Here is a 26,172-nt window from a genome sequence, read left to right as displayed (position 1 = left end):
GGCAATCTGGGTATATGTTGTTTTAACAAACAATGAGAAGCATGTAACGTATTAAATTTCTCATTTTGCCTTGGCTAATGAGAACTACAACTACTTATGATCAATGATAGTAGTTACCCTGGGTTTAACTTGCTTTTTTGTTTATTTTTGGTTCTATTTTTTATTACTGACTTCTTTTAAAATTAATTTTCTTTTAGCTAGTTTTTATGGTTTTATTTTGGTTTGGTAACTTTATATTTTAAGTTAGCACATTTTAAGAAGTAGCTGATGAGATAGTGCCTCTTCAACATTTGGGAAAAGATTTCATTAAATTAAGCAAAAGCCCCCAGGCATGGTGGTGATTCCTTGTGATCCCACATACTTGGGAGGAAGCAGGAGGATTTCAAGCTTGAGACCAGTCTGGGCAACTTAGTGGGACCTGGTCTCAAAATAAAAAGGGCTGGGGATATAGGTCAGTGGTACAGAGCCTCTGGGTTCAATCCCCTGTACAGAAAAAAAAAAAAATCCAAGAATATTTATTCATTTTTTGACTGTATTATAAAAACTCAGACACAGTGAATTGAGATCTTTTCCTTTTATAATTTTACAATTTGATATGTAGGTATACCTCAATCTATTTTCAAAATATTGAATACTCTTGCAACTGGGATAAAGGAATGGGGTCCTGGTTCTGCAAAGAAGATGTATCCCATTTGTTTACAATAAAAATAAATTAAAAAATAATCTAGGAGAACAGGAGGCTAGTAGAAATGAAAACAATAATTAGAATAAGATTCCATGCTTTTATAATTATATAAAATGAATTCTATTGTCATGTATAACTAAAAAGAATCAATAAAATTAAAAAAAAAAAAAAAGAAGAACTAGATTGGAAGTCACAAACTGAGGCTGAGGCAGAGGGAGTCAACCGGCTACCCAGAGCCACGGTAGCCATGGTCACGTTTGGAGAAAAGTCGGATGGAGGCTACTATGGACTGTTCTGAGCCTTCTTGATGCTCGAGGAGTTTGAGTGGGGTTTTCAGTACAGAAGTCCCATTCTGTGGATGACACTCTTCCTCCCTGGGTGGCTCCTTAGTCTGTATCTATGGTCCTCTTTGTGATTCTACGAACTATCTCATCTTCTTCAACAAATGCTTATTTTCTGCTTAAACCTGTCACAACAGATTTTATTGAGTGCAATTGAGAACCCTGAAGGACACAGGCCTACAAACACCTGTGTCTTCAGGGCTGAGTCAACTTGCAAAGAAAAAAGGACTCTTATGGGTTAGGATAAACACCAGCCACAGTGAGCCGGGGGAGAGAAGGGCACATCTGTCCCTGTGGCATTCAAAATAAACTCTTCCAAAATAATCTTCTGACTAAAACTAACATGGCTGGATCTACTCTTCAAATTTATCTTGCGGGGTTACCAGTCTTTGAACATTGACACTCAAGTTTATTTAATGGTTTTAAGTTATCTTTTCAAAATTTTGATGGCATTTAGAGGATTCTAAATTCTTTTCTCTTCACAAAGTTTGAATTTTCCACTTGGTACATTTTGCCACCATATTAACATGGCTTGTGATTCTATGCCTGTCCTGGAATTCCTGAGAGGTTTGTTTACATTAATGTACCTTATGGCGAGGTTAATCATGGTCCCAAATAAGAAGAAGGGATGATAGATGCTGTTGGCCAAGAACATCAATGCTCTTCTCCATCAAGTCCTTGCGTATCACAGAGAATGAGTTCCCAGGAGAGCCGTTTCCTGAGTGTACTCTCCTGTCCCACACAGCTTCTTAACTTCCTTTAAAGCAGCCATAAAACCGGAAACCCAGCTCATAGTTCTAATCCTAGGATACAGGAGAAAGAAGCATCCTGTTGCAAGTGACATGTCTGAAAATTGCATCTGGAAGACAAATCATGAATTCTGTGGGCCATTTTTCAGAGTGGCAGGTATCTGAGATGATGTTTGGGGCAAACTCCTCTGTTCCATCCTTCCCCTCAGAGCTGGCTAGCTTTGGTCCTTTAAAGAGTGGGATTCAGCCCCTTCTTATGTTTCATCCCGAGAGATGCAGCACTTTCAAGCCATCATTTCATTTGTGGTTTGGAAACCGTATTTGAATTGCATCCTGTTTTGTGATTCATGTATATGTTGCCTCTTTCCTTCCCATTGGAACGCCACATCTACCAGCCTCATTAGTGCTAATAGACCTTTAAGCTCTCTCAGAGTGATATGATTTCAAAGTGTTACAAACTCATTCATGTCATTCTAATTTAAACACGATGTTGTTGTTACTACGACATCTATTTTATAAACTACCCCTCTGCTTCCACTTATTGGGTGTATGAGAAGGGGAAGATAGCATTCCAATCAACTGTGGAGCTAAAAAAGTCTGGGTAATTGCATTTGACAAATGTTGAAAACTCAATCCCCAAATACTTGAAACACTTTCTTTCCTGACACCAGCAATAATGGAAATGTCATGGTGCTAATGAAGGATGTCTATTGTGGGTCCTTGAACATGGTCCAAATAGCCATCATCGGGCTTGAGCCAGTCAGAGTTCTTGGCACTGCTTTATCCTTCAGCTGAAATCAGGCCTCTGAGTTTTTTTTTTTTAATGACAAAAATGAATTTGTTCTAGACACAAGTCCTGGAATCTTAGAGAAAATGCAAAAAAAATGATGGAGAGTGTGGAAATAATGAAATTATAATGGTTATATGTGTAAAAAAGGCATCTTAATCTTATGTGCTTGGTTTAAAGGCTCTTTCAGAGACAAGGGGAGAGATGACCATCAGAGGTATAATTTTTCAATAAGGAAAGTGTTGCTTCAGAGTTGCAGAATAGCAGAACTGGGAGAAAGATTTTGTCCAACCCCCTTGATTTGCAGGCAAAGCAATTGTGGTTTAAGTCCTGAAAGTAACTTGCCTGGGTCAGGTGTGGGCGTGCAGAAGGAGGAAGAAAATTGATAGAGAAATAGATTCTCCATTAGAACATAGCTTTTGCCTTCTTGGGAGTGACAGAGGTGAGACTAAATGCCTCTAGTGGAGGAGAGGAATCATCAGTGGTAGAAATGTAGCAGAATAACATTTTTTGGATTATATCTATTTATTATTGCCTCTCTTCCTTCCCCTGCATCTTTCTTATTTCTTCCCCCCTTTTTTATTTATACACCCCTTGTAGCTTTTTTTTCCAATCAATTCTAGGTCATGTTTTTCAACTGAAGGCAATTTTTGTCTCCTCTAGTGACATTTTTAGTTGTTATAAGTGGGAAGATGGCTATTGGCATCTAGTGGGCAGACCAGGATGCTGCTACATATCCTATCATCCTATACCCCTGCTCCTGCTCACAACAAAGGGGCTTTCTGGTCCAAAATGTCAGTAGTGTTGAGTTTGAAAAATCCTATTTAGGCTGATATGTATTGGAAAAAAAAAGGCCAGAGAATAGAGTTATTCCCTTTATCCATCAGGGATACATCCCCAAACTCCCTGTGAATATCTGAAACTAAAGGTAGGACCCAAATATATGTTATGTATGTGTGTGTGTGTGTGTGTGTGTGTGTGTGTGTGTGCGCGCATGTGTGTGTTTTTCCATATACAAACATAATAAAGTTTAATTGACACATTAGGTACAGTAAGAGATTAACAAAAATAATAGAACAATAATAACTATATACTGTAATAGAAGTTATGTGAAGGTGATCTCTCTCTCTCATAATATGAAACTGTACTCATCCTTTTTTTGGGTTAATGAGAGATGATACAGTACCTATGTGATGAGCTGAGGTGAGTTGAATGACATAGGCATTGTGATCTAAGTGAGGCTACTGTCTGAGGTTACCTGAACACAAGCACTGTGATGCTGTGACAAGCTGATTGGATAAAGGAGACATCTACTCAGTGACGATGGAAAGGTAGCATATACAGTATGGATACACTGCAAAAAGAGATGATTCACATCCTAGATGGATCAGAGGGGGATAGTACAAGATTTCATTATAGTACTCGAAATAGTATGTGATTTAAAACTTGTGAATTGTTTATTTCTGTAGTTTTCCATCTAATATTTTCAGATCATGATTGACAGCAGGAAAATGAAACCTCAGAAAGTGAAACTGTGTATGAGGGAGAGGGATACTACTGTACTTAGAAAGAGAGGAGATGTGATAAGGAGATAAAGCCACTTCCCATCTGTGGGAAACTACTCTAGGATCGAAGGTGGAATTGGAGGAGAAAGACTGAGAAGGCTCAGAGGTGAGACTTGATCTTATCCTGATCCCTTCCACCTCCAATGGGCCATACCTTGGAAGAAACAGGGATGCCACAGACATTAAACTACCCACTTTAAGTCTAAAGGGTTACAAAATTCCAGAGTAAGAGTCATATTTCTTGACTCCTTGACCTTTGGCCTGGTTGACAAGACTTCATGCTTCTCAGTGAAGCTTTGAATTCAGTTAGAGTCTTAGCTAATGTGACTCTAAACCTAAGTATAGAAGGGGCCAAGGGAGATGCCCAGGCAAATGAACCTAAGATGGTGTTCTTGCTCCCTGCAGCCCATGCTGGCAAGGGTGGTTAGAAAATTATTATGCTCCATAGTGGGCTGCTCTCTGTACTTGTGGGAGGGCTCCTCAAAGGTATCTGAGGGAGCTGTAAGAAGACATGGAATGGAGAGGTGCAGGCCACCCTAGCTGGACATCCAGATCTCACACATAACACACCCAACAACCCCTGCAGGCAGCAGTGGACCTTGACTACCTGAGCCCCAGGCCAGAAGTGACACTAGCCCACACACTTCTGCAGCATTTATAAATGAGCCTACAGAGGTCACTACCCCTTCCTCCTTCTCACCCCACCCCTAGATGTCACATCAGCATCAATTCTGTCAGATATCTGGAGAAGGGAATGAGAATGGGTAGTGGAAGGAATACCAAAAAGTCAATTGCCTGAAAGAAATTATGTTTTAAAACAAGGAGACCAGAATCTTCTAAATAGCATCTACCTTCCACAATGGACAGGAATGAATGCTCAGGAGAAAAATGAGAGAAAGTAAACTAAACTCTCCAAACACATTCTGCAGCTACATGACCTCTAGTCACTAGTTTCTCTTTTAGCCGTCTTTCTCGTCCACATCCATCATCCCTCCAGCCAAGTTCTGTCTAAAATGGTGCATCTCATCTTTAACTCCACACCAGTTTCCAGGTTGGCTGCTACCTGCCTTTGGTCTGTTTCTTCTCCTCCCGTCTCTATAAATATTCTCAATGTTAAAAGAGCTACTGCACATACATTCAGATTACCATGTCTTAACTGAGTGTGGAAACTTGGTGTCTTATGAATTTAGTGTTTTATGTAAGACATATGTCATGTGTCCATGTGACCCATGCCCTTTCTGATGGAGTGTGATACTGCATAGAAAATTCAGCTACATTTCATTTCTGAAGCCATAAAGGACACTGCAGGAAGCATATATTACTTTTATATGAGGAAATTGAGGCAAGTTTGATAATGGGGTTATTTATAAAACTTCAGGCAGGGTTAAGGGAAATAACCAAAGGATGCAGAAGCATCTCAGAGCCAGCAATAGTGGTCTGAAGTGGGAAGAGGTTCTAATTAGGATCGGAACTTAGTGTCATCACTAGCTGATGGAAGAATATTGCCTAGAAAAAAGGTGTCATGACCAATTTGTGACCTTGCAGGGAGTTTACTCTTCCTACTATAACATCTCTGGTTGACTACTCCATTTAATTAACTGAACCAGAAACCAGAAGACAAGACAACATAGTTGATGGAGTCTGTGAGGATCAGCTTCCTGGATCACAGAGCAGACAGAGAGGGTGGAGAGGAGTTTGTAGGGGCAAATGAGAATATTAAAAACAACTGTTATGGTTTAGATATGAGGGGTCCCCTAGAAGCTGCAAGAAAGTTTAGAGACAAATGAGTTATGAAAGCCTTAATCTAATCAGTGCATTAATGAACTTGAGTGGATTAATTGGTCGGTAGCTATAAGCAGATAGGGTTTTCCTAGAGGGGGTAGATCAATGGGGGTGAGCCTTTGGGCTATATATTTTGTCCCTGGTGAGGGAATCTCTCTCTGTCTTTGTTTCCTTGTGCCATATCCTGAGCTGCTTTCCTCTTCCACGCCCTTCTGCCTTAATGTTCTGCCTCACCTTGTGCCCAGAGCAATGAAATCGGTCATCTATGGACCGAGACCTCCAAAATTGTGAGTTCCAAATAAACTTTTTCTCCTGCAAAGTTGTTTCTATCAGGTGTTTTGGTCACAGTGGCAATAAAAACTGACTAAAACAACTACTTTTAGCGATACACTTTGGGTCTTATGATTTGCAATTTGGACTCTGCCATGCATAATCTGCATGACCTTGAGTTGGTTACTTAACTTTTCTGTAAATTAGTTTTCTCCTCTGTGTAATGATGGTAGTAATAACAATACCTACCTCATTAAGTTATTTAAGAGATTAGTGGTGATAATGCATACAGAGCACTCATAACAGCTCCAGACACATAAAAATTGCTTAGCAGACATTACTGGTGAATCGCCATCATTTAGTCTAGCAGGACAGATATCAGGGGCTGTGATCTCAGGGTGCTGCAGAAAAAATATTTGCGCTTCATTTTCTGGAAGACGCCTTGCTAGGGAAGTCCTGAATGTAAGGAGGAGAAATGGGTGAACTGCTCTTTAGTACCATTGATTTCACACTTAGTTCATTTAACTTAGTCAAGAGTCTGCCTCCATCTTCTTCAGAGGATAATTTTGCAAAATTGTCCTCCAGAAAGAAAAATTAAGTCACGATCACAGCAAAGATTTTATTGTGTCTTTTAAAAGTAAATGACTCATTTAAGGATCTCATAGTAGCTTTAATGTTCAGTGCTTGGATTGGGTGACAGAAAAGCATTAGGACCCTTCGCTTAATTTAGAAACAAGCTGGTCTGCACTCATGTTGGATGTAGTGGATGCTGCCGTGTGCTACCTGGGTCCCCTTGCTCCTTTTCAAGATGAGGTACCTGATGTCACAGGAATTTTCCTTAGCTGAAGTGTGCTACTCAGACCTGGCTGTCTTGCCTCTATTTGAGACAACTTCTGGGGTCATCTTGGCCTCTTGCCTTCTGTGGGACCACTGAAGCCTTTGTTGTGAGTGCATTGTAGCTTAACTTCTCCCTGGTGCTGGTCTGCTCTTCTGCCGGCCTCCCTTCCTCTTTTTCCTCCTTCCCTCCCGGGTGTTGGTCCCAGGTAATATGCTTCAACAAATTTTCTGAATGCAAATCTCCATCTGGTACTCTATTTCCAGAGAAATTCTATCTGTGATATTTGGGGCCAAGAATTACATTTTATAAGCCTTTACACTGATTATTATACCATCTGGAATGCTCCATGAGTGTCAGTTGAGATCAGAAATGATACCTGAAAAGCAGACTCAATAGGACCTTGGGTTTAGGGTGATATGATTTTCACAAAAGTCACTATTATGATGCCCAGGACTAATTTGTATAACCAGATTGGTTGCAGTCAATTTCTTCCCCTTCCTCACTGTTCCATGTGTGTTCCAACAAAGTCACATTTTCAATCAGAGAGGACCGCTTTTTTAAGTAGAGGAGAGCCATGCTTTGGTTTCGCTGTCTGTGGTTGGGCTCCCGCAAAAGGACCACCATTCTAAAGACCAACTGAACTTAGCATTTACTATGGGATTATATGCTCCAATTAACCAGCCTGTAGGCAGTAAGGCTCCATTTTGCACCCTTTGCAGTGACTCTTTTGAGTTTGTGCCAGATGTTATGGTGTTAATGTTGGGTAGAAATGTCCCCCAGAACCATGCACAAGATGCTAGTGCTATAATCTTGTGGTTTGTAGGACTCATCAAAGCTCTGGTTCTACCTGAAAATGGCTTTAGCAGAGTTGCATCTGGCATATACTATTATGATGATGAGAAAGTGTGGCTCCATTAACAAAATTTACCTTAAGAAGTAGCAGTGCCTTGGTGGCTTGCAGATGTCAGAGGCATTGGGAACAGTGCCCAGGTAAGGGCATACTTCAGTTTTTCCAGTTGGTTGCAGCAGGTGCAGCAGCAATGGCACTGCCCACCATGCAAGCTTTGACACACAAGCTCCCAGCTCTTCTTTTCATGGCGCTGACTTTATTGCACTCAGAGTTTATAGAAAGATCTGCCAGGCTCTCGGGGCAGGTTCTGTTCATGCACAAGTAACCCGGTAATGCTTCCTCCTATTGCTAGATGTTGCTCACACTCTGGTGTTTCCAACATGACACCTGTGCCCATGTTTAAACTCCTGCATTATAACCAAGTTATATCACCCAGTTTTTAAATTGAAGGCCAACAGCTGCCACTAAGCTAAGAGATGTTGTGGGGTTTACTGTGACAAGGTCTTATTTATAGTATATTTACTTGGGTGTCCAGATTTTCAAGAGGAATTATATTAAGAGACCCCTACCAGTATGGACTCTCACTGGGTTGGACTAAGAAAGAAATGAAGTTACATGAAGCTCTATAATCTGTAACCTACTGATGATAGTGTTCAAAGTCAGATACAATGGCTTCACCCAATGAATGGTGTGTGAGCTCTGCAGGCTAGTCCGAAGTATTCAATGTGACCCCTCCTAGCGGAGGAAGAAAATAGATGACCACACTTCTAGAATGAATCATCCTTTATATAAAAGACAGATCAGTGAATTCTCTCCCAAACACTTAATGTTCTCCTGTCTTTCCAATTTTGCTTTAAATTGGCAGGGTATTTCTTTAAAGATTTTGGTAGAACAGACATACAAACATTTACATTTTAGAGAGGATAATGTAAAATATTCGTTTTGAAATGGTAACTTTGGGCCTAACAGGGATCAGGTTTGAGAGAACTAGTTAAGGGAATCTAAGGAAAAGAATACAATCAACTGTCAAGTGTAAGGACCAAGTATACTTAATATATTCCCACAGTTCGCAGAGGCAGAGATGCTTTGATACCCCTGGTGGGTTTGACAAGTCAATTCAAATGTCTACACTGTGGCTAATATGGTTTATTAGACTGGGGCACAGATAGATATTTCAATCAGTAGGAAAGACACATTCTCAGTTTGAGTTAAAAAAAAAAAAAGAATCCCACAGGAGAACTATATATAGTGGTTAAAAAAGTGAAATGTTCATCCAGAAACAGCATGATATGAACTTGCATAAAAAGTTGCAGAAATGCGTATCTAAAACAAAATGCAAATATTCAGCTATAAAACCCCCAAGATTTGTTAAGGAATCTGTGGACATGAGTGACCAATGAAAACAGAGAGGCATGTGTCTGTCTCTAGAGCTGATTCTCAGGCATAAACAGGCCTTGAGCACCTGGCCCAGTTACAGGTACTCACAGCAGAGGTCCGGCTGGGGGCAAAATACCTTGTCCAAAGGAGAAGCAATGATAATTTATAGTCTAGGCAGAGAGCAAACATTGACAGGAAGAGACAGCAGGGGATCCAAGGAAAACTAATGAGGCCTTCATAGGAGTGTGAATCCCAGAGAAGGCGAATTTAAGGTTAGGTATAGCATGGAAGTCAGGAAAAGCATTTGTATCCTGGAAATGTGCTCAGGGTCCATGCCATAGTGCCAGGCTTTAGAGACAGACTCTGGTATATCAGAAGGAACAGGCAGGAGCAGCTCTCTGGGAAACCATGCCAGTTTTGAATAGAGGGACACCATGCTGGTATACAAGACTGGAATCCAGTTAAGAACTAACTGGTTGGATGGTGCCAGTGTAATCTCTTCCAAGATCACTGGGTGTCTATTTCTCACGTCTTGGGCACTCTCTGAACACAGTTTCTGTAGACATACTTGCTATTGATGGCAGGCAGGATGTCCTAGCAGGCAGCCAATTCCATCTAAATGGTTCATCTAATGATCCTTAAGTCACCAGCTCAGTAATATAAGCAGATATAATCTGATTTTCATGATACCATTCACTCTTTAATCTTTTCCATTGGTCCTTGGGATGCCTGGAGACTCATTTAGTTTGCATCTGTTTTCATTATTCTTGCAAGTAGTGAATCCCTTTGCTCTATCAGCAGCAGATTCTCTTTTAAAATAAGATCAATATATCTAATGGGTTTTCAGAATGGGTACTTTTGATCAATGTGCATTATTTATCACAGAATTGCCCGTGAGCATATTTTTCTCTTGAAATACATTTTAAAAGGGAACACACCAGGTATGTGTATGGATAATATACATAATAATCAGAAACTTAATAATTTATAAATAAAATATTAAATTGGCCATGATAATGAAAGAAAATTTTCTTCTCATGACTTAGGATGTTCCCTTGTTGTTATAAATGATGATTATTTCAAATAGATCAGTAGTAAGTAAACAAAGACATGTGTATACACTTCATGAAATTATTTAATGATATTCAATAATTTCCAGCAGAAACATGTACATATGTGTATATATATATGTATGTATGAGAGGTCCTAGAAATAAAGAAATTGGAAAGCATATAGGAAAAGCTAGAGTTAATGATATTGTACACTAAATTTGTGCATGAGCTTCCTGGTTGTCAAGTGAAAAATGGGGAAGATCTACCCTGGGATGTCTGAGGTCAACCTAGTGTTACTGTTAGCTCCTTCTACAATTCTTCTGCCTTGTGGAATATTCAAGAATCACATTCCCAGCCTTCTTTTCTTACGTAGTTCTGCTACTAGAACCTGTCTGCTAATGAGTGGTACCACTTAAGCTGCTTGTTGGTGACCCTCACTGGCTCTTTCAGTGGCTGGGTAAGCCTCTAAACCCTATCTGTAAGCCTACTCATAGACTGAGGGGCCTCCACTTTCCTGACCATTCTGACTGATTCACTCATGTACTTATTTATTGAGCATCTACTGTATGACTTAATTTTAAATACTTAACAAAAATTATTTAATTTAGGCCTTCCAACAGCCCTAGTGTGCTACATTATAAATGAGGAATCTGAAGCTCAGATAACCATAGTCCCATTTAGTCCTTCCCAGCCTCTTTCCACAGATGCTACTTTAGCATTATTATTATTGATCAAATGTTCACATTCCTTTATAAAACAAGTTCTTATATTTGTGTACTAGGTCATTTTCCCCTTAACCCACTCATTGATGTAATTAGAGCAATTCCCAACTTTCTCCTACATCTCAAGCTCCACTGGGGACCATACCTATTACTCCTAATGGACCCTTGAGGTACACTAACCATATTCAAACCTTAGCAACCACTATGCCTGGTCCAGCGCTTGGTACCACGGAAGTGCTCATGGAAAGCTGGTGGAAATGAATAGGAGAGGCACCCTCTCTTGGTAGGGCGTGCCTGTAGAATGTCTCTAGCAAGTCAACCAAACCTTCGAATCGTTAGTGGTTGCTTTAGTGGTCTGCCCAATGGGACTTGGCCTCAGGGAGCTTGCCTTCTCTGACTGCCTCGGGTTGCCTGGGACATAGAAGTGCTCAGTGCCAACTGGGATGAATTTTTGTTGGTGAGTATTGTGGATAAAGCATCTTTCCTTTCCTCTGATTTCACTCTGCCTGGCTATAATTTAAACTGACTGCCTTCAGGGCTGGCCTCTGGCAATGAAGAGCAGTCACTGAATGGTAATCATCTCCCAGCTGATTCTCTTGGGCTCACCTTTGCCCTTTTCACCCTCAGTGGCTCCCTGTGGATGTTGCAGCAGGGCGCAGAGGTCTGGCTAGAGTCCTGCAGGTGCTGACCAGCCTTATTGTCTGATCTTGTATAAAAGCTTCATTCCCTGCGTAAAATTCCATCTGGTCCCAGAGGCTGTGATGAAGGAGCCTTCTCAGCTGAGTTGGCCAGAGCCTACACCCTTCTCTTTGTTCTGTACAGCCCCACTGGCCTGTTGTGCCATTAACCTCAAGATAATCTCCATCTATCTGTCAACCCAACACTGGAGTGTGAAGACTGTCATTCATTCAGGAAAACTTGTCACTGTGACTGGGGTCCCTGAACTCTGCTAGGCATTGGGGTTTGTGACAGAGGTCACAGGTCTGCCCCTCCTTCGTTAGTCTGACATCTAGTATATGGGAGAGGTTGGCAAATCAGTGTGGTGGGCACTGGGGTAAAGGCAAGGTCAGAGGTCAGGGCAAGCCCCAGACATGGCAGCCAGCCCAGGCTCAAATAAGTACCAGAATGAGAGAGACCTGAGTTTGCAACCTGATTCTGTCCCTTACTGATGCAGGAGTTTAAACATACTGTTGAATCTTAACTATTACCCGTGGTGATTGAAGATGTAATTCCTTTAAGTAATATTGTATTGAGAATTGCAGGAATAAGGGCTGGGGCTATAGTTCAGTGGTAGAGCGTTCGCCTAGCATGTGTGAAGCCCTGGGTTTGATCCCAAGCACCGCATAAAAATAAAATAAAGGCACTTAGTTTCCCCTCTCTTAAAAAAATTATGGGGATAATTTGTGCAATGTGTTCACCATAGTGAGTACTTCCAATGTTCATTATTATTATTACCTTTAGCCTGATCATGACTGTGATTTATGCCTTCTGAGAGGGTGGGTGCTCCTTCCCTTCCTTTCTATCATGTTTTTATACCTGTGGGCTTTGTATTGAAAAGAATAGCACCTGGGACCCAGTGCTAACCAGCTCCCTTTCTGGAGCTGTGTTGATGAACTTGCTTTTCGCAGCCTGTTTTATAAAGTTGTAAAGCCATGCCACCATCATTGCTCACAGAGCTTCCCTTGCTTGACTTTCCCTTCTAGGTCTTCTCCATCTGCTTACCACCTGTGTGGCTGCAGCCTAGCTCAGGAAGCCTCCCTTCCGCTGCAGTCCCTAGCAGCCCCTCCCTCCAGCAGCTGCGCTGGCCAGCACATTCAGCAGGCCCCTCCACGTGGCGGGCTTACTATTGGTTTTCTGCTTTCCTCCAATCCTGTGAAGAAACTTTGCTTGGTACATGTTCCATATTCCTACCATGGTTTGCAAAGGGTAGGTGGCTAATACACCCCTTTTGCCTGAGAGAATCTTATGTGCACTCTACCACAAATACCAAAATGATTTCCTTGTGTGATTGGAAATTATTTTGTCTGAAGGTAAAAGAAAACTCACCCATTAGAGATTTAACCCAAAGGACACTTTCTTTTTTAACCAAAGAAGCCTGGAGGGAGGCAATCCTCCTGTTCATTCCTTAGTTCTGTGGTGTCAAGGTGTCGTTTTAGCATCTCTGCATTTCTCTTCACTTCCCATATTTTTCATATTTACAATATTTCTTATGCAGCCCAAGAAATCTCTTTCTTATGCAATTATGTCCAGAGGGCAAGGCGGAAAGCTACCTGTGTGTTCCTGGTGCTAGCATGAATGACACAGAGAGGGAGACGGGGAGGAAGGGAAGAGAGGGAGGAGGAGAATGGGAGATTCAGCAAGAATATAACTGAAGTTCATCTTCTTTCTTTTACCTGGGAGGAAATAAGCTCAGATGTCCCCTTATCTCTATTGACAGGAACTGGGCTCTATGGAACACATAGCTGTAAGGGAGTCTAGAAATGCAAGCAGTCACTTGGATAATCCCCTGAGAATTTATATTTGGAACTTAGAACACCTGCAAGTCTAAGTTGGTTTCTGTTAGTATTGAAGTTGATGTGGAAGGAGAGGCCTAATAAAGACACACCCATTCATTCTCCAGAGAATGGACACATGCCATTGTTAAGCTAACCTCAGTGGTTCTCTGATACTTGTAAGCAAAAGAGCCTAACAGAAAATATGGATGTAGACACATTATGCGTCTATGCGTCTACATAGTTGATCCCAGTGACATACTCGTTCTAGTACCTTGAAATACACACACACACATACACACACACACACACACACACACACACACACACACACCCCGGAGGATAAAAGGAATCGATTTACTTGGGTCAATGATACTATACAAGGAGAATAGTTTCTGTTTCATTTTCCGTCTTTTGTTCTGAACCTAAGGACATTCAGGATTACTTTGATCTCTCCTTGAACTCTCAAAAACTCTTCTATCCACTCCTCTGCTCTTAGTTTCCACAGGTCTCACTGCTCTGTATCTTATGCAAATTAATTAGGTTGATATTTCTTGAGTTTTCCAGGGCAGTCTTCATTTCAACTATGCTTTTCTGTTGTTTCCATATACTATCAATGTCCCAGAAATGCCAATATTTTGGCACTTAACTATATCTCTCAGACAGCTTAAATTCCCAGAAGTGGAAAAAAAGTCCTTCGTTAGACTCTGTGTCCTGATTTTTGGTTTGGAAAATAAGGTCATCATAGCCGTATTTTAATATTCTTTCAGGTCTTGAAAGTTATAAATTGTCACAATTTTCCCCTGAGGAAATACATCCCACGGAGTCTTCAACACTGAAATGTTGTATTATATGAAATACATATGGAGTAAGACATGTATCAAGATTGATTATTTTCATATAACCTTGGGACACTTACTTCTGGGGATCAGCACATCCTATGGAGTTTCCATCAAAGGAGAAGATATAACATGGATGTCAGTCCCATGGACACAAATAATCCCCCTGCCCTACACCAGTGAGAATTGGGTGGAAGGAAAAAGATAAGAAGGCTCTACCATTCTAGAACATGTAAACTAATTCCACCTCTCTCAAAATCACTTTGCATTGACTTCCTGTGGTTCTGAGAGACAGAACAATTATGCTTATTAATGGAATGATCAGAAAAAAATGCATTTCAGTGTGACTGCTGTGGCCTTAGAGCACTCACTGCAGCACCTGGTGAGCTATCTTGTTCTAACTGACTCTCCCTGACCTCACTCTAAGCTGCACTTGCGCCATGCTGTGCTAGGCTGGCTTATGAGCCTCCTGCATGCCTAGCTTGGTCCTGATTCATAGTCGCTGATGATCAATATAAATGCAAAATAGAGGTGGGTTTAAATGTTATTGGGTGGTACACAGTAGATCCTTGCATTTTATTGGTCTCTATTGTTTTTGAAGCATTCCTGAAAGATGATGATTGATTAGTTTAAACAAAATTTATGGTTATGGTTTTTGGCAACGACCATTTTGTTGCCATAGTGATTCTCTTTTTGAATGTCTATGCCAATAATCAGGATGAATGTTTGTTTACATATGGGCTGAAATTGGCAATTTAAATGAACAGTAAGCAAATTAATTTATTAATTAGGATCATTACACTTCTATAGTCATTTCAAATAATTATTCATTCAGTCCTTTTCTTACTAATTAGTTTCCTAATTACTTGTTAACAAATAATGTATATGAGTTCCACATTTCTTTCATTTTGCCTTTGTTCCTGGGATTCAGTCTTTTAAGTGGGAATGATAATAACTCTACTTCTGCTTAGGTAGAGAATAAAATATCAAAGTGATAAATTAAAAACTAATCATCCAAGGAGAGTTAACATAATGATGATGATGTTGATGATGGCGACCATAAAAATAATAGCAAAAATAATATGTTGAGAGATAAACATATATGCCAGACATCTTATGAAGATTTTACATGCAGCAACTAATTATTCCTTGCACAACCTGTGTTACAAATGAGGAGGCACAGACTAATCAGTCAGCTCACCTAAGGTCACATCTAGAGAAGGAGTAGAGATTGAGATGCTGCAAAACTCTGAGTATAAATTAAGACTTATAAGGAGAATCACTTGGGTTGCAGTTCTGGAAAAAGGGAACCAGAGGTTTGGAGATGGAGAATTCTAATTTTAAACAGAAAACTCACTGCTGTTGTCTTAATAGCCAGATGGCTGTCTGCTTGGTCATGGTTCTTTTCAAGATATGTTTTTGAAATTAGATTGATCATTAAAGCTTAGTGAGCCTTGTGAGAGAAAAGAAAAGGGTTCACGCATCCAGACAAGCATCCCATTCAGTCAACAGGACTGTGACAAAGCCAGGAACATGGAGGTTCTCTGGCCCTTCATTGGTTTTTCCTTTCCGTGTGTTACTTTTTCCCCTGGTTTTGTCACTTGCCTAAAAGTACTCAGGTTGAAGCTTAACTTGCTTAAACATGACCCAGGTAGTGCTGTTCATGAGGTTGGAGCTCCTGATAAGTGTAACCACAGGGTTTATGTGAGAGTCACATCTCCATCAGAGAGTCTATATTGCTCTTAGGAGCTTCTGTCTTAGCCTTTTCCAAACTATGCCTTGGAACACTGGTTATAAGAGATGTGAACAAGTGTCAGGTTAAAAGAAAAAAGGTTCCCTTGAGCAAATAAATTTGAAAAAATGGAATCTAACAAAATGAATTAGCGTCATGACAGAGCCCTGATTTCTAACGTACATTGTGAATATCCACAGGGGCACAAAGTGGGTAGAGTTTCTTAAACTTATATATGTTTTTTAGAATTTTTTTCCCAGAGAAGTATATGAGAGGTAGTGGCTCACCGAACAAATGTATTTCTACAAACTCTCTTCTTTCTGCTTGGTGTAGTAAATACATGTACATATTTAAACAGAGAAATGTCCTGTAAACACATATGTATGTGTAAGTGGGACAAGAACCCAAAGAGCACGTAAGACAGTGTAGTCCTGTGGAAAGAGATGGAAGCCTAGGAATTTAGTGTTTAATTCTAGTGCTGTCTCTAAATTGCTGTGTAATAAAGGATAGAAATGCAAACATTCTGCATCTTAGTTTCTATATTTAAAAAAAATAGGATGGAGCTAGGTGTGGTGGCATATGACAGTTACCTGGTGACTTGGTAGGCTGAGACAGGAGGATTTCAAGTTCAGGGGCAGCCTTGGCAACTTAAGGAGACCCTGCCTCAAGAAATTAAAAAAAGACTGGGGACATAGTGTGATGGTAGGGGACCCCTGGGTTCAATCCCCAATACCTGTTCCCCCATAAGAAACAGGGTGATGTAGTGGGAAAAGTGGGAAAAGGAGATGAGTAAGGAAAGGGTACTTTATATCTCAAAAGGGGAATGTAGTATCACGTAGCTAATAACCATCATTATATCCAATTTTTTCATTCACTTATCATTCATTCATGCATTCAAAAACTAGGGTTTTTTTTCTAACTTTAAGGGATGCTAAGTATAGAGGGATAAATGAAACAAAATCTCTGACCTTTTTGGAACTTTTATTCTGGAGATGAAGAGAATAAACAAACAGTGAGGAAATAAACTAATGAATGGCAATCCACTGTGAAAAGTGAAAATAAATGAATGGGGAGAAGTGATGTAGGAGAATGGAACTAATTCCAGTTTACAAGAGGTAAGGACGTGTTCTCCAAAGACACAGCTGGGAGCAGGCCTCCTATTGGTGTCTTCGATGAATGGGGGATTGATTTCTCTATCCCCAACATGGATGGCCTTCCCATGATTCACTTCCCATTATGGCTTCATGGGACTTTTCATTATGACTTTAAAATAATCCAGTGTTTCATTGGTGAGTCATGAAATGAAAATGGGAAATGGCTATGGTCCATTTCTTATAACTTCCAGCCCACATGTGCCTTGAAATGTTTCCAGTTCTAGCAAAAGAGCTAATAGCCCATTACTGCCGCGACCAGTGTGACCAAACTCTCGGGCCCAGTGAGGGGAGAAGGGGGATTGGAAAATAAAGATTCACAGACACAGATTTTGAAGAGTAAGCTGGGATCAGGTGGAGCTCTGCGCTCTGATGGAGATGCAGATCTAAAGAGTTATGCTAGCAATCTTTATTTTTATGTGTCTCATTATCAGGTTAAAGACTATGCAACCATTATTCTTTATATTCAAGAAAGTTACAGAAACTAGGACATCCTATGGAGCTTTTCCGTAGTTGCAATCCACAGATGCAAAGTGCAGTATTAGGAGCTTTGTGTAGCTCTCAAGAAAGTCCATTGTTTAAAGTTATGGTAAGGCGGGCAGAAACTGGAGAAGCACAGCTGGTGAAACATTGTGGTTGTCTAGCATAAGAATTCCTTCCTTCCAAGGAGCTGTGTGCCTGAGATCAAGGTCAGAGCAGACAGGGCTCTTGCACAGAGCCTCCTCCTGCAGGGCATTACCACAGCAGCTAAGCATTCTGTGCCCTTGCACAGAAACATTCCCAGTCATGGGACTTGCCACAGCCATGAGGGCATCAGAGATCCCCAATCTCAGTCACTGCTCTCCCACTCTCTGTCACCTCTCTCCACATATTACTACTGTCCAGTAGGTGGAGTAGAGGGAGGTAACTACACCGGATGCCAGGAGACTTGTGTCTTAGCTCTGCCACCAACAAATGGAGACATCTGGACAATTCACTCAGTCTTTCTCAAATTTATTTTTTTCCCCTTTTGAAAAATGAAGGCATAGGTTATCTTGTCCCAAATACCTTGTAGGACTTACACGTCCAGTGGAGGGTCCTTGGGTCCTTCGTCTTCTTTCACTCTTGTCCTTGGCATTTCAGATCTGATGTTGACGCTTCATCCTGCCTTCCTGAACTGTCACTTGTGATTAAGCTCATTGCAGCAAGTTTACAAACTTAAAGGAACTGGGCACATCGAGGCTTCTATATCACACAAATGGAAACATTAAGCAGTCATCCTCCATGCCAGCCATCTGATGCTTGCAGAAGGCTAATTTAATACTGGGAAGTTTAGGTAACTTCAGCCGAAGGTGCCCATTTACTCACTGCCATGGGTCAGGCAGCTCAAGTTAATATCTACACTAATTGAACACATGAATCAGAGGAAATGATGATTTGTCGCGGGTATGTGTGTGCTTAAAAAAACAGGAATAATGAAACACTAACATAAGACAAATTGAGCTGCAGAAATTTTATAAATGGAAATTTCTGCCTGGAAAAATAAGTAAGAAATATATCGAGGGGCCTTGAAGATTCCTAGCTGAGCTTCTCATTTTTCCCCAGCTGAGCTGTTTTTCTTCACAGGTATGGTTAGGTATCATAAATAAAAATGTCTCTGCTGGAAAGGCTCAGAAAGCGTAGGGGGAAGGGAAGAAGCTCCTGGATATACATACTTGGAATAAAAGGATGAAGCGTTCTCTTTGTAAGTTTGTATTTTTATACACTGGTGTGTGGGGTCGGTGTGCATCCATGTGTACGTTGCTTTACCTGGCTGTATATTCCTGGCAGGGCTGGGAGGCCTTCAGCTTACTTTCCTGGCTTCTTGATGGGTTATTGTCATGCTTTGTCTTTAATGGTGGACGTGGACGGGCTGTGCCCCAATTCCTCTACAAAGCAGGACTTACTGACCCAGCTTTTGGGATGGCCTCCCCAGGTCAGAGTAGTTCACACCTCAGAGTGATTGATGCAGGGTATACTTTCCTAGACTTTTGACCCCAACCCAGGACAACTCTAAAAGGCATTCTGGTTTCTGATCCCCCTGAGGGTCCGGAAAGCCTCACAGTGAGGGCTTTACAGCCTGACTTCTCCCCCTGCCCGGTCCCAATTCCTTCCTCTCTCTCTCTCCCAGGGATCAATCCTATGTGTACTCTTAATAAATATCCTGCAACTAGTCTCCAACTTAGATTTGCTTCCTGGGAAACTCAACCTGCCTCTGAAGATAATACTATATTTATGAGACGCAAATTGTATCCTATTATTTTCTTTCCAAAGTGTCCCTGGAGTAAAGTTCAAACTCCTTGGCAGGGACTGAAGGAAGGCCTTTATGAACAGGTCTTACATACCATTTGACCTTCACTTCCCATTGCTGTCAAAGCTGCTTCCTGAGCTCTGGTTCATGATTGCTAGAACATTCCAAGCATTCTCATCCACTGAGACTTACAAATAACATTTTGGGGGTTCTTATCCTTACCTTTCCTGTGTCCTTGACAAACTTCTATTTTTCCTTCTAGACTAGATTACATCACAATCATTATAATTCACTTTTATTGGACTATACTCTTGTGCTAGGAACTATGCAAAGTCCTTACTATATTTTTGTGCATTATCTCACTTAGTTCCCAGAAATTTATGCAGTATATATTATCATTCTCACCTTATTTACTAGAAAATAGAGGCACAGAGAATTTAAGAAACCTCACTCACAGTCAAAAAAGTGGTAAATAGGGTAGCCAGGACTTATAGGAGAGGAGAGCAGACTATAACCTATCTATTATGTTAACCCACTTTGCATTCCTTGAGGGAAGGGATCTTCTTTTCTCATTTTCTTTTTGAAAAGCCTTTTATATTTGTGGTCATTTCAGCCATTTCTATAGATATTCATTACCTGTTGGTTTTATTGAGAAATAACTAACAAATAAAAATTGTATATATTTACCTTGTACATATCTAGCATATAACTTGATGTTTTGATATACATTGTGAAATAATCACCACTGTTAAGCAAATTAACATATCCATCACCTCTCATAATTGCCATTGTGTGTGTGTTTGTGTGCACATGCATATGCTAGAAACACTTAGATTTACCTCTGAGCAAATTTTAATACAGCATTTTCAACTATAATCACCATGCAGGACGTTAGCTCTCCAGAACTTATTCATCTTGCATAACTGAAGCTTGTTACCCTTTGTTCAGGAGAGATGGACAGACTGAGGGATGCATACTACCCTGTCAAACTCATGCTGCTTCTCTAGCTGAACCCCTTATGAGGACAGAGACTTGGGGTGGGTGTCTATGTCACCCCATTGTTTCCCCTCTCTCATTCCACCTGGGGGAGGAAGATGCAGATTTTCTTGGATACATTCCCAAGTGGATCCCTGCATGATTTTCTAAGCCACCCTCCTGGTTCATTAACATTATCAGAGTTGGAAAGTAAAGAAAAGGAGGTTGGGTCATCAGGTGACTTTGAAGTTCCCTTTTGATCTTGAGGTTCTATGATTCTCACCATTCATTCATCCATTTGTTCTTCATCTTCATTCAACAAATATTTGTCAAGAATCTGTCAACATACTAGAATAGGTGCTGGGAATACCCTGGTGAACACGACCCAAACCCTGCCTCCTGGAGCTCACATTCTAGAAGGAAGACCTGGACATGTACACTTACATATATCAGATAGTGCTCTGTGCTACAGAAGTGAAGTGTGGCAGGGATTGGCAGCCCTGGGTGAAGGGGGTGTTTTAATTTTATAACACTAGAAGTCTGTAGGTCTTAGGTGGAAAAATCTCAAGTGGGTGACCCAGATTCTGTTTGAGGCACATCCCAGGCCAGGAAAGGATGACAATCCTATTTATCATACTCTCCTTGCACTCCATATACCTTTACTGCTGCCTCAAAAGGTGTTTACATCCACTTGGACTGATCTGGTCTTGGTTGGGATGAGACTCCAGAGCCGGGGCTAACTGGAAATGAGGCATGAGTTTCTAGGGAACCTCCCAGGCTAGCCTGGTGTCAAGATGATTGATGTTTTTCACTAACAGATAAAGGTTCGAGTCCCAGGGAGCTCAGTCACCTTTATGCCATTAAGGCGATAAATGCCTTGTAAAGGCATAGGCTGTTGATTTTGAAATACTAGTCCAGTGGTCTATAGTGGTGGAAATTTACCCCTTTCCTTACGAAGTAGCTGTGCTCATAGCTGGTAGAGACAACTGAGTCTGCTTCTCCTGTTTAAACTGTACACATGTTCTCAGTGGTGCCCTTGGTCATCTCTGAAGAGGGGACAGACTTCACTATTGTTAGGAGGAGGGGGACAACTTTGTCTAGGGTACCTTCATTAATTTTTATTATTAGCTCCAGAATTCATTTTCTTCTATGAAAAAAGCCATTAGTGTAGTGTCAAGATCCATTTGTTTCAGCCCTTTTCCTTATTGTATTAATTCTGCATACCATTAGATCAATTTCTTCTTATGGGATTCATGGGACTTAGGACATAGTTTCTTGTTCCTGGGAAAACTCAAAAGAGCAATCATACTGGCTGGGATAGCACAACACATCTTAGCCCCTGGACTTTTATGTCCCTATGTATCCTGTGCTACACTTAAGAGGATCTGCAAATCTTCAGATGTTGGAAAACAATCAGGAAAATGCATCCTTTGAAGTAATGCCACCTCTCTAAATTTGAGTCCCTGGTGTCTAGAACTGTGCTCAGTATTCGAAATGAATCATTTCAAAAATCCAAATGTGTGGAAATGTAGGGAAGCTGCGCTTGTCCCATTTTGGGATTTGGGCATGCCTGGGGTCTGTGATCTTGGAGTGGGTGAGGTGGGTGTGAGAGACTGCAGCAGGAAGGCAGCTTGTGGAGGGCTACTTGTATGAGGAGCCCTGGAGTGAGGACTCATCTTAAGAGGATGTCTATGCATGACAAACTTGAGTCCATTTCTGTGACCATGAGTGTGGGGCAGGCCCAGGTGCCATTCTGAATGGAATGTGGTGCCAGTCCTTCTGGTCTACCCTCAGTTCACAGACTCATAGCAGAGCCCCAGAGGGAAAGAGGGACATGCATCACTTCTCTCTCCACTTTGGATTATGCTCAGTTGGAGGGTACTGGCAGTGCCAATGATAGTCCCACACCATGTGTCACCCCCCGCTTCTCAGTGTTGGCTGTTGCAGAGTGGGGGACAGTGTCTGTGGGGAAGCCACGGTGCTTTGGAGGAGATAGTAGAAGCAGTGGGGTGGCAGTGTACCCAGGAAAGTCACATGGTACCTGACTGGATTTGCAGGTGTGCATATAAATGATCCCCAGAAATGCTGATGGGGGTGGTGTACCTTTGTCAGGCTGAGGTTTTACATGATCAGATGGGGACAAGGGCAGAGACATTTTATTATTGTTGTTAATGTAATGCCACTTGGATCTTTTGCACGTGTGTGTGTGTGCGCGTGTGAGTGAGTGTGCGTGTGTGTGTTCCTCAAAATCAAGGGTATGCAATCGGAACTCTAGAGATCCTTAGAGATTAGATGCTCTTTCTCAGCTTTCCCGGTGCCTATTTGAAATATGGTGGGGGCAGCCCGTCTGGATGACTTTCCAGTTGCTTTCCCAGGAGGAAGAAAACAGCTCAGAGCAATTGTTAGTCCAAAGGTTTGAATGCGCTAGAGGCAAGATAATTAAGGATCTCCAGGAGAGCACAGAGAAGAGTAATCGAGAGAAGCCAAGTGAAAAATAATGGGGGAAGAGAGGGAGATGAAGGGCCATAACTCACAAGAAGTTGGCTGGTCCTTGTTTGGATGATAGAAGGGCTGAGCTGATAACTAGAAAGGATGGGGTGAGTTGTAGCCAAAGGAAATTTCATTTGGACATTTGTCAGGCTGTCTAAACTGAGTGATCTATTCAATGAGCGGCACAGAAAGGGAGTCATATGACTTGTGAAGAACAAGAGTCCCCAGGTGAACAGAGATCAGCGGGCTCAGACGGTGGTTAAGAAAACACCTTTCTAGTCTCTGCTGTTTCTAATCTTGATGGTGTCAGAACAAGGCTGGGTTTTTGAAGGCAGAATCGACACCACCAAGATGGGACTTGTGTCCTGCTGTGCCAGTGCCATCCCGAGATGAGAGCCGTTTCAAAGACGGAAATGAATTGGAGGCAGGAGATCAATATTCTCTGGCCTGGTTAGGCAGCTGGGGGCCGGTGGTCCACAGGAGGTTCTGTGCTAAGTGTTCGACTTCTCTTCTGCTTGTCAAGAGAGGCTAGCAGTTCAGAGGAGTCCAAAAGATTGTCGCTGCTCATTCCTTCAGCTCGAAGATAGAGGCAGGCAGAAAGGAAATGCAATTTGCTGGAAACTCCAGACCGCTCCTAGATGAATGACAGTTCTATACTAGGACAATGCCTTTCTGAAGTTGGATCACTGGCTTTGAGACTTTCCCATTCAGTCCAAGCTGGACCAAGCAGTCCTGTGTCAGATAATGAAAATGAATCTAGAGCAAACCACAGGATGGCTCCCTGCTCTTCCAGTATCTGTCATGCACGACCCAACACCGTCTGCACATCAGTGAATAGCACTTTGCTGTTACCCTTCCTGTGGGGTTATTTCATGGACATTGTGACCAGTCATCCCAGTTTGCCAGGCACTGAGCGGTTTTTATGTCGGATTTTAACTGCTGAAACCAAGAAGACCCTGGGAAAACAGGGGGGGTGCTCATGCTAGCCTAGAAGAGCCTTGTTAGGTATGCCCTATGCTAAATGCTATAGTTTTTTATCTCATGCGTCTCCGTCACTGTTTCTGAGACAGATTCTATTGGCTTTAATTTCCATTTTATGGATGGAGGTAGCTGGGCACAAACAGGTCAGTATACTTGCCCAACGAAGTATCAATGTCAGTTTTCTTTGGGTAGTGAGAATCCAAGTGAACTTTCTTGCTTTTTCTAGGCTCCCTCCGTATTTTGAATTTATTAAATGAACATGTATTGTGCAATAACGTGAAAAATCCAATTAACCTACTTTCCGTGTGTGGAAATAAGTAATTACCAAAGTCATGTGTTTAATAAGCTGAGCCTGGAATCCTGCTCTGATGAATTCCCAGGCCCATGTTCTCTACCAACATGTGGGCAGGGCCAGCTTAGAAAAGAAACTCTCATTTGGGCTCTTCTGGTTGTTCGAGAAGTTTCCACCCTTATCCCGGACTGTCTCTGAGCCATCCTCTGCTGACTGGATTACTACACTGAAGAATGGCAGAACAAGTTTTCCTGAACAGCTTCTCACTCAGGCAGGGTACCCTCTTTCATGGTGACTAAGTTTCTTTTCAGCTATAAGATGCCCAGTGTGGAAATTTCACTTTTAGCATATTGAATGAGTGCCCTGGGGGCAAGTTCTGTTTCTCATGAATATGAGGGACTGAGGAGACCCCAGTGGAAGGCTCCTAACTTTCTCTATTCTATCGGCTGGGTTGTCCATCCCCTGCTGTCCTGAGCATCTGTCCAGTTCCCGTTGCTGCCTCAGAGAGTGAGTGTGATGAGGAGGATCGGTCAAGTGAGCCCCATCAGAGGGGTGTTGTGGGGAAGGCTTTGAGCTCTGCTAAGCCAGGGTTCTCAAATTACTTAGAGGAAAAACTCTCTTCTACAAGCATCCAGCTCTGCCTCAGATATCCCAAATTATTGAGGCTCATGTTCATTCTAAAGCAAATTGCTGTCTGTGGTTCCCTCTTCATAAGCCTGAAATATTTAAGAGCATTGGAAATCTCCTTCATGATTCTCCTACTCTGACTAGTATTGATTCATGGTACTAGTTTGGTGGGAAGTATAGGGATTGAGGCTCTGGAATCAGATGACCTGGGTTTGAATGACAGCTCTGCCTTTTGTTAGTGAGGTTAACTTGAGTAGCTCAGTTTACCCTTCCAAGTTTAAATGTTCTTATTTATAAAGTAGATTAATATTCATACCTACCTCATATGATTGTTGTGAAGATTAAATGGTACAGGGTACTCATTATTTCTGAGACCCAATGAATGCTCAATAGCTGTGTAGTAGCCACTGTTGAACACAGGCAGAAGAGAGATCTGGGAAACTTGCATCCACAGGCATGAGCTGAGTTATATTTCATAGGTGATCAGGAAGAGAAGACCACAAGCGAACTGGAACTTCATCGTCAGGACTAAAGCTGTTGTTCACAGGTAGAATTTCTCCACACTTTTGGAAATGCCTCAGTCCTGATTTGAATCTTTCCAACTGATACAGTTAGGCTCACCCAGGATAATCTCCCTTATTCAAGGTCAAGGACTTTCAATTGAATGTGCAAGCCCCCTTCACCACAGCACCTAACTTAATGTTTGACTGAATAACTGGGCAGTATAGCCTGGACAAGATAATACCTCAAAAAGTTACCACTGTTAACTGTGCTGATTTATATTAGTTTTCTGTGGTGTCTGGGACAAGTTACTACAAGTGTGGTGGCTTAAAATACATAAATTTATTCTTTTACAGTTTTGGAAACCAGAGGTCTGAAATCAGAATCACTGGCCTGAGTCAATGTGTTAGGAGAGCTGGCACCTGTGGAGTCTCCAGAGGAGACTCTGTTCCTTGCCTCTTCTAGCTTTTGGTGGCTGTGGAATTCTTTGGTTTGTGGCCCCATCATTCCAATCTCTGCCTCCATGGCCACGTTGCTTTCTCCTCCTCTCTGTGTGTCAAATCTCCCTCTGCTTCTCTGTTACATGGACAGAATAGTTTACATTTAGAGCTGACCCAGATAATCCTGAAGAAATTACCCAGGATTACCTGGGGACCAGTATTTAGGCCATAACATCTCTTCATGTATTTTTGAAGGCTTGCTTTGTGCCAGGGACTTTGTCAAAACTGTGGGGAACTGTTTGGGAGCTGACCAGATGCAATTGTAGAGTTCTCAGGAACACCAGCAGTCTGGCAATAATACAAAG

Source organism: Sciurus carolinensis, chromosome 11, assembly GCF_902686445.1.
Source record: "Sciurus carolinensis chromosome 11, mSciCar1.2, whole genome shotgun sequence".
Taxonomy (NCBI): Eukaryota; Metazoa; Chordata; class Mammalia; order Rodentia; family Sciuridae; genus Sciurus; species Sciurus carolinensis.
This window is presented reverse-complemented; position numbering follows the sequence as displayed.